Consider the following 8,416-nt stretch of genomic DNA (forward strand, 5'->3'; position numbering starts at 1 on the left):
TGAGAAATCTGCAAAATTGCGATGGCAACACATTATGGAGCCTTTGATAGCCATTTAAGAAATATAAAATTTACCTCAGACACTTAACACTTCCTAGCTGTGTGACTTTAGGCAAATCATTTAACCCCAATTGCTTCAGAAAGAAAGAAAAAAGAAAAAAAGAAAGAGAAAGAAAGAAAGAAAAAGAAATGTAAAATTTACTTGGCTTGGTCAAGTTCTTATAGGGGTTTTGAGCAGTGGAATAATATAGAATGGTTTATCAAGGTCTAGGAAAGATTATTAGAAAGTGGAGTGAAGGACAGATTAGAAGTGGGAAGATGAAACCTTATTAAGCTGTTATTATGGTAGTCCCAGTGGGTGATAATAGATTGGTGTTAGAAGGAACAGAAAAGAGAGGATGAATATGAGAGATATTACAGAGTTAGAAACCTTGGGGCTTGTCTACTATTTCAGATGTAATCCTTTTGTGGGAGGCTTATGACTTAAAAGGCCAAAGTACCAAAATCATTTGTAAAGATTTTCTTGCTTCTCTTGACTTGTGACCAAGGAAATTTGGTAAAATGTATATAATACACACTAACTCTACCTCAATATGCTGAGTCTGATTTCCTATTTGCAAGTAGGCAAAACTGCAGATAAAAAGTTTTAGGAAGAATGGAACCAAGTGATGAAGTTCGGTGCAGGGCAAGGAGCTGTGGGAACCCCCTTCTGGTCAGCGCAGGTTCTTTGTAAATGAATTTATGAATTTGAAAACTTAAACTGTCAAAAGTTTATTGTTAGAACTGAAAAGTCAGCCTTTACAGGCTGACTTCCTTAGTGGCAGGGTAGCAGAGAAATCTTGACAGAGAGGTGAATAAGGTCCTGTTAGGGAAAGAGGTGAGAGAGATAAAGAGGAAGTAATGCTGAAAAGAGAATGTCTTTTTATCAGGCAGAGGGTCGCAGCTATGCCAAGGAGAGAGAGTTCCTTGGCATAATTCTTGTTTTTAGGTCCTCTGCAAGGAATGAGCCCCAAGTTGCCTCTTTTTATAATTGAAACTTTGGCTAGAGGCTGGGGGCGCAGTTTGAGATAAAATCAGACAGAGATTTTCCAACTCAATAGAGCTGAATAGAAATCTCCATCTCCAGCTCTGGCTAAGAAGGAGTGGTCCTGGACTCAACTAATCCCACCTAGATAACAGAATGAAACCACTTTATCTTGATTCCCTGGGGTGGGTCTCTCAGGGGAGAGCTTCTTTCTTATATTCCCCACTACACACTCTGATTTATGCCTGTAATCATGGCAGCTGTGAGTGAATCATCAGTGGATCTTGCCACAGTATTAACTTGGCTCTTAATTTTCAGTTTCTCCACTGTATTTGACAAATGTGCTGACCTCTACTTGGTCTTTTCCCTTTTTCTGGTGTTCACTTCTTGTTGTATAAAAAGAGGGGGTCACGGTATGATAGAAATCAAATTTGGGATCAGAAGACCTTTGTTTAAATCTTGCCCTTGCATTTACTATCTATGTGACCCTGGACAAACTTCTTAAGATCTGAGAATCTTAGTTTTAGTTTAGAGGTCTGAATCTTTAGTTTAGAATCTCCCTTAGAAAAGTGAGAGGGATGGACAAATTGATTAAAATCTCACCAACTCCAATCTATGATCCTGTTACTGGATGATCTCTAAGAGTCTTTTCAGCTCTGATACTCAGGAGTTCTGTATTTGGGAAGGGATTAAGATAAAAAAAGAGAAAACATTGTTATGATTTTTAAAACAAAAATTTTTATTACTACATTGATAAATAGTTATGATCTGTAAAATGTATAGTGTCTATATGGTAGAATTTCACCATATGCTCATTTAACATATGAAAATTGAACTATGCGTGTTTGGCAATAATAATCATGAAAGAGCATTTAAATAATGTGGGCTATTATGCTTGCTATCCCACTCAGTAAGTATATGGCCTAAAATCCTTATGGGTAATGAATATATGATCATCCAGTGAAGCTCTTTTTAAGTGTATTCCCCCAAACATTAGTTCTCTCTTTCTCTCTCCTGATATCTTAATTGAGTATTATGAAAAAAATTTACATTCATTTGTTTTCATAGAAACTACCATAGCAACGCTCTCTATTACAAATTGCTCTCTTTTTAATAAGATCCTAACCCTTTTCTAAATGCAACTATTTAAAAATAGTTTGCTGATTTTGGAAGTTAACTTATAGGATGACTATTATTTTAACTTGTAAAATGAACTTAACTCTGTGTTCTCCATGTCACTGCTTTCCCCCTCCTCAATCCAAGATGTAATTAGTCTTGGTTGATATGACTGTCAATTTGTAACTAGGAATTAAGATAACGATTAATTGTTGTCCTTGTATCTTCAGCACTTAGTAGAATGCTAAATGTTCATTGACTTGATTTGAATTAATTCTGAAACAATATATGCAGAAACCAATATTAAAGTATCCATTCAAAAAGAATCCTAGTGTTGTCACGTTCATAATTAAATGTTTTTTTTTTTTTAAACATACTAAATAGATCTGTATTTTGTTGGTTTAAGAGATAGAGACAGAGACAGAGAGTTGGTCAACTCTAGGGTTATTTTTCCAGAAATTCTCCTTTGCTCTTCCCTATAATTAGTGGTCTGTTTACAATAAACACTCAGGAAACAACAACAACAAAAAACTCAGTTTAAATTTGTCTGAAGACAAAACCCATTATAAACATATAGACAGAAAATAAACAAAATGTAATATTAAGCAATACCAGTTCCCCAGGCTACTATGAGGCAAAGGAGGGAGAGGAAATGGAGAGGTGATGTATTCATCCAACCCCAGTAAGGCAGTAAATTCTGTCAAGGTACTTTTTAAGCAGGTTGTCGAACTAGTGACCCAAATGATCATGATTCCATTAATTCTCAGGTAGCAATGTCCCGCCATTATAATTGCTAGTTGCTGGCATTCATTTGTACAATCTGTCCCTGCTCATATACCATACTCTCTAGGGATTCAAAAGTTGTCCTACCTTCCACCTTCCATGATTTTACAGTCTCTCCTTTCTGTTGAGAAAAACTTTTGATAAAAGGTTACAATATAACACAGAAAGTATTCCTAAATACTGTTTAGCAGAGAGATTTTGCCTAAAAGTATTCTTCTTCTCCTCATTCTAGCAAAATGTAATTATAAATTTAACCAATTTCTGTGCAAATACTAAATAACATTTAATTTTAAAAGAACTGAAGGAAGGCCTTTATCTTGTTGGATGGAGCCATTTCCATGGAAGTTTTGAGATCCTAAATGGTGGGTGGGATGTTCAAGGAGAAACTGAAAAATTGATAAAAATTATTCCCTGGGATAGGCAGGAAAAAGATCATCAGGAATCTATTTAGTTCCTTGACCTCACCCTTTGGGAATAATCCAGTCAGAAATCCAAATTATGGCAAATCCCTGTGGCTCAATTTTCCCTTTAAAGCACTATATGGGCCTTGACTTCCCAATTCCCCTCCTTTGGGTCAATCAGCCACTGACACTCTGCCATGGTGTCTTTCCCTTTTACCCCTCCCCCATGTCATGAGGTATCTCTCCTAACCCCCCTTTTCCTCCTTATAGCTAATTCATTTAGGGTGTTAAGTCCCTTTCAGGATTGAGCCTGTCAGCTAAGGGCATGCTTCAGCCTTATGGAGTATTCAACTTCCTACTGAGAAATTGTGTGTTCCAAAGGATAACTTGTCTTTATATACTTTTCCACTCTATTTTAAATATTTATCAATTCTGGTATCTAAAATATTTACTAATTCTAGTGTCTATTGTATTATATTGTCTGTAACCTATTCCCCTAAATAAATCTATCTTTTGCCAAAGAGAATGGCCATTGTGCTTTTTTTTTTTTTTTTTTTTTTTTGTGAATTCTTTACATGACTGAAACCCAACTTTTGGAACTTCTCCTAAAGCATATTATCTGGTATCTAAATAACAACATCTGGTGCTACATCAGCCATATCAGGTCATACACAATAGTTCCGTAGGATAAAGCAGTACGGAGAGGTTGTAAACTGTACAATTAGAGCAAACATCCAGATTACAGATTCTTCTAGATGTAATGAAGTAGAAAAGAATCACTAATTTTCAGAGTTAGAAGGGGACTTCAGAGGCTATGTAATGCCAAAAGAAACTGAGCAAGACAGAGATTAGAAACCAATTCAATAGTTTATTAAATGGAGAGAAATACTGGGACCAATGGATCCCAGGGCTAGACGAGACTATCATCTCAAAGAGTCTAGCCCCGAGTATCGGGACAGCAAGCCTTTTATGGAATAACAAGAACAATGACATAATGCAGAGACCTAGGTGGGGATAGCCTCATAGATGGAGGTTACTGATATTCTAATGACATTAAGGAATGTTTATAACACCTTTATCTCAACCATTAAGAGGGGCTGGTCATAACCTTAAGGCAGAATACAAAATAGGACAAATGGAGGAACTGGTCACCCCATTAAAAGTGTACTTTGGCATTACATTCCCTCCTTTTTCTCTTGGAACTATTCAAATCTTTGAATTACCTTCCTCTAGAAGGCCTTTGCACTATAATTTGAACAACCCTATGTGAAGTAAATAAAAATCAAAATAAAGTAGAAATCAAGGACAAGCCCTTCCCATAACCCCAGAATTAATAAATACACAAAGTTCCTTATTTCAATTTTTGACAATCAATTGTCAGATCCTCTAAGTTGGGGGAGCACATGGAAGCTGTGGTCATTTGTAGACTTGGCCTCTGTTATGGAAGCAGCAGGCCAACAGTTGTGTTGCCCCAGTCAGAGGGGCAGCCGGGCTCCAGGAGAGAAGAGGAGGGCTTGGAGTGTCCACCTGTCCTGCCCAGAGGAACAAACAGGGCTGCATAGAATCAGATTTCTTTTTTTTTTTATTTAATAGCCTTTTATTTACAGGATATATACATGGGTAACTTTACAATTAACATTGCCAAACCTCTTGTTCTAATTTTCATCTTACTCTACCCTCCCTAGATGGCAGGATGACCAGTAGATTTAAATATATTAAAATATAACTTAGATACACAATAAGTATACTGACTAAAAGTTATTTGCTGTATAAAAAGAATAGACTTGAAATATTTACAATTATTTAAGAAATCAAAATGCAGGTGTGATAAATATAGGATTGGGAATTCAATGTAATGGTTTTAGTCATCTCCGAGTTCTTTTCTGGGCATAGCTAGTTCAGTTCTGCTCCATTAGAAATGATTTGGGTTGTAGTCTTGAAAACCCAAAGATCCCAGCTTTTGGATAAGAACTTACTTTTGATAAAATTGCTGGGAAAATTGGAAATAATATGGCGAAACTAGGCATTGATCCATTTACCGCTGTACCCAAGATAAGGTCAAAATGGGTTCATGACCAGCATAAAGAATGAAATTATTAATAAATTAGAGAACATAGGATGTTACCTCCAGACCTTGGAAGGGAAAGGTCTTTGACAAAGCAGAACAGGTCATTTAGATCACAAAAAGAAAATTCGATTATACCAAACTGAAAAGTTTTTGTACAAACAAAACTAAAGACAAGATTAGAAGGAAGAATAAATTGGAAAATATTTTTTACAGTCAAAGGTTCTGATAGAAGGCCTCATTTTAAAATATATGAGAATGAACTCTAATTTATAAAAATCAACCATTCCCTCCAATTGAAAAATGGTCAAAGGATATGAAAGAATATTTGATGAAGAAATTGAAACTATTTCTAGTCATATGAAAAGATGCTCCAAGTCATTATTAATCAGAGAAATGCAAATTAAGACAACTTAAGATACCATACACACCTGTCAGATTGGCTAAGATGAAGGAAAAAAATGGATGATTGTTGAGGGGATCGGAAAACTGGACATTGATGCATTGTTGGTGGAGTTTAGATAATCCAACCATTTTGGAAGTAGTTTGGAACTATCTCAAAAGTTATCAAACTGTATTCCTTTTGATCCAAGCAGTGTTACTACTGGATTATATCCCAAAGAGATTATAAAGAAGGAAAGGGACCTGTATGTGCAGAATGTTTGTGGCAGCCCTTTTGTAGTGGCTAAGAAACTGGAAACTGAATGGATGTCCATCACTTGGAGAATGGCTGAAAAATTTGGTATAGAAAATTATGGAATATTACTGTTCTGTAAGAAATGACCAAAGGATGATTTCAGAAAGGCCTGAGAGACTTTAATGGAACTGATGCTGAGTGAAATGAGGGACCAGGATTATTATATACTTCAAAAAATACTAGATGATGACCAATTTGATGGACCGGCCATCCTCAGAAGATCAACCAAATATTTCTAATGGAGCAGTAATGAACTGAACTAGTATGCTGAGAAATAACTTGGGAGATGACTAAAAACATTAGATTAAATTCAATCCCTATATTTATGCCCAATGCATTTTTATTTCTTCACAAGCAATTATACAATAATTAGAGTCTGATTCTTTTGTACAGCAAAATAATGTTTTGTCATGTATACTTATTGTGTATCTAAGTTATATTTTAATATATTTAACATCTACTGGTCATCCTGCCATCTAGGGAGGGGGGGGTAAGAGGTGAAAATTGGAACAAGAGGTTTGCAATTGTTCATGCTGTAAAGTTACCATGTATAAATCCTGAAATAAAAAGGCTAAAATAAAAAATAAAAAAAATAAAAAAAAAAAGAAATGATTTGTGATCTTCGTTGTTGAGGATGGCCTTGGTCCATCAGAACTGGTCATCATATAGTATTGTTGTTGAAGTATAAATGATCTCCTGGTCCGTCCATTTCACTCAGCATCAGTTCATGTAAGTCTCTCCAGGCCTTTCTGAAATTATCCTGTTGGTCATTTCTTAGAACAGTAATATTCATAATATTCATATATCAAATTTATTCAGCCATTCTCCAACTGATGGACATCCATTCAGTTTCCAGTTTTTAGCACTACGAAAAGGGTTGCTAAAAATTCGTGCACATACAGGTCCCTTTCCTTCTTTATAATCTCTTTTGGGATATAATCCCAGTAGTAACACTGTGGATCAAAAGGTATGCAGTTTGATAACTTTTGAGCATAGTTCCAAACTACTTCCAAAATGGTTGGATTCTGCTCACAACCCACCAACAATGCATCAATGTCCCAGTTTTCCCGCATCCCTCCAACAATCATCATTATTTTTCCTGTCATCTTAGCCAATCTGAATAGGTGTGTAGTGGTATCTTAGAGTTGTCTTAATTTGATTTCTCTGATTAATAATGACTTGGAGCATCTTTTCATAAGGACTAGAAATAGTTTCAATTTCTTCATCTGAGAATTGTCTGTTCATATCCTGACCATTTTTCAATTGGAGAATGGCTTGATTTTTTATAAATTAGAGTTATTTCCTATATATTTTGGAAATGAGGCCTTTATCAGAACCTTTGACTGTAAAAATATTTTCTTCAGTTTATTGCTTCCTTTCTAATCTTGTCTGATTAGTTTTGTTTGTACAAAACTTTTCAGTTTGGATAATCGAAATTTTCATTTTGTGATCAGTAATGATCTCTAGTTCTGCTTTGGTCATAAAGACCTTCCCTTCCACAGGTCTGGAGAGGTAAACTATCCTGTGTTCCTCTAATTTATTAATAATTTCATTCTTTTATGCCTAGGTCATGAACCCATTTTGACTTTATCTTGGTGTAATGGTGTTAAGTATGGATCAATGCCTAGTTTCTGCCATATTAGTTTCAATTTTCCACAATTTTATCAAACGGTAAGTTCTTATCCTAAAAGTTGGGATCTTTGGGTTTGTCAAAGACTAGGTTGTATATTTGTTGACTGTTTTATTCCTTGGAACTTAATCTATTCACTGATCAACTAATCTATTCCTTTAGCTAATACAAATAGTTTTGGTAATTGCTGCTCTATAATATAATTTTAGATCTGGTACAGTAAGCTACCTTTCATTTGATTTTTTTTCATTAATTCCTTGAAATTCTTGACCTTTTGTTTTTCCATATGAACTTTGTTGTTATTTTTTCTAGGTCATTAAAATAGTTTTTTGGGAGTCTGATTGGTATAGGCTAAATAAATAGATTAGTTTAGGTAATTATTGTCATCTTTTATTATATTTGCTCGCCTTATCAAGAGCATTTAATATTTTTCCAATTGGTTAGATTCAGACTTAATTTGTGTGAAAAGTGGTCTGTAATTTTGTATAAAGTTTCTGATTTTCCCTTGAGATAGATTCCTAAATATTTTATATTATCAGTAGTTACTTTTAAATGGAATTTTCTTTGTAACTCTGACTGTTGTTTTGTTAGTGATATATAAGAAATTTGATGACTTATGTGGTTTATTTTATAACAGCAACTTTGTTAAAGTTGTGGATTACTTTTAATAATTTTAGCAGAATCTCTGGGTTCTCTAAGTA

Source organism: Sarcophilus harrisii, chromosome 1 (assembly GCF_902635505.1).
Source record: "Sarcophilus harrisii chromosome 1, mSarHar1.11, whole genome shotgun sequence".
NCBI lineage: Eukaryota > Metazoa > Chordata > Mammalia > Dasyuromorphia > Dasyuridae > Sarcophilus > Sarcophilus harrisii.